General features: G+C 51.5%; 1 pseudogene; it reads left to right on the forward strand.

Annotated features, from left to right (window-relative positions):
- Positions 1-237: 237 nt before the first annotated feature.
- Positions 238-1,237, forward strand: LOC136993297 (EH domain-containing protein 3 pseudogene; annotated as a pseudogene).
- Positions 1,238-1,859: the final 622 nt, after the last annotated feature.

The following is a 1,859-nucleotide window of genomic DNA, read 5'->3' on the forward strand; positions in this document are numbered from 1 at the left end:
GGCGTTGTCCAGTGGCACCTCTCGGCCGAGGCCGCAAGCGGGGTGCGCCACGCTTTCTGACTGGAAGTGGCTTGCTCAATGGCAGCCAGCTGGCCGTGGCGGGAGCCGCCCCCCGCGAGGGGCCGTTGCGCCGCAGGGCGAGGGAGCATGCGGGGGTAGCCCGCGCCCAGGCCGCCGCCGCCGAGCCGCCCCCCGCTGCAGGCCACCCGGCCCCGCTGCGGGGGCCACTGCGCCACCATGTTCAGCTGGCTGGGCACCGATGACCGCCGGCGCAAGGACCCCGAGGTGTTTCAGACCGTGAGCGAGGGCCTGAAGAAGCTCTACAAGACCAAGCTGCTGCCGCTGGAGGAGCACAAGTTCCACGAGTTCCACTTGCCCGCCCTGGAGGATGCCAACTTTGACAACAAGCCCATGGTGCTCCTCGTGGGGCAGTACTCCACGGGGAAGACCACCTTCATCAGGTACCTGCTAGAGCAGGATTTTCCAGGGATGAGGATTGGACCGGAGCCTACAACTGACTCCTTCATTGCAGTTATGCAAGGAGATGTGGAAGGAATCGTTCCTGGAAATGCATTGGTGGTGGATCCCAAAAAAACGTTCAGGAAACTCAACGCCTTTGGCAACGCCTTTTTGAACAGGTTTGTTTGTGCCCAGCTACCTAATCCTGTACTAGAAAGCGTCAGTGTCATTGATACACCAGGAATCCTTTCTGGAGAAAAGCAGAGAATTAGCAGAGGTTATGACTTCGCTGCCGTGCTGGAGTGGTTTGCAGAGCGGGTCGACCGCATCATTCTCCTTTTTGATGCACACAAGCTGGACATCTCAGATGAATTCTCTGAGGTCATCAAGGCCCTGAAGAACCATGAGGACGAGAGTTGTCCTCAACAAAGCAGACCAGACAGAGACTCAACAGCTCATGCGGGTGTACGGTGCCCTCATGTGGTCCCTGGGAAAGATTGTCAACACTCCTGAGGTCATTAGGGTCTACATCGGCTCCTTCTGGTCCCATCCACTGCTCATCCCTGACAACCGCAAGCTGTTTGAGGCAGAGGAGCAGGACCTGTTCAGGGATATTCAGAGCCTACCCCGCAATGCAGCCCTGAGGAAGCTGAATGATCTCATCAAGCGAGCACGGCTGGCCAAGGTCCATGCCTACATCATCAGTTCCCTAGAGAAGGAAATGCCCTCAGTATTTGGGAAAGTCCTCCAACAGGGGGGCTCTGGCAGGCGAACGTAAATTATAAAGATAAGGAAGGGCCTTCTGTTCCTCCCTGTCACGCGACACTGCTCAAGAGCTGTTTTGCTACTGTCCACCTTTTGCAATGCTATTGCACTGTAGTGTGCAGTGAAGGTGGACTGATGACCATATGCCAGGCATAGAAGTCTCTTGAAACAATAACTGCTGCATAGAGAAGCAAGTTTTGAGCTTACATAGAAATCTAAACGTAGTTCTAAGCAGGAGTTTTGGGTCTTCCAGATTTTGTAGAGATACAATCCTAACCTCTCTAATCTTAGGCAAAGAATTACACACAGTGATTAGAGTGGGAATTAAGAGAAATATATCAGGTTTTTTAGAACATAATTCTGCACGGTTTCTAAATGAATAATCTTTTTCTGTCTACCTTCAAGTAAAAGCACATATATTCTAACAAGAAAAGTGAAAAATGTCTCTAGAAGCATTTGGGAGCTGAACTGAATACAAATCCAGCTGGAATGCACCAAAAGAGCTTGGAAAATAATCATCAGTTATTTGTTGCAATCCAAAATCCATTTCCAAGGCAGGCTGGACAGTGTTCTGAAGCATGTCATAAGCACTTACAGGAGCTGGAGAAAGGTTCTGAAATAATTTTGGAGATACA

The sequence above is a fragment of the Apteryx mantelli genome, chromosome 13 (assembly GCF_036417845.1).
Source record: "Apteryx mantelli isolate bAptMan1 chromosome 13, bAptMan1.hap1, whole genome shotgun sequence".
NCBI lineage: Eukaryota > Metazoa > Chordata > Aves > Apterygiformes > Apterygidae > Apteryx > Apteryx mantelli.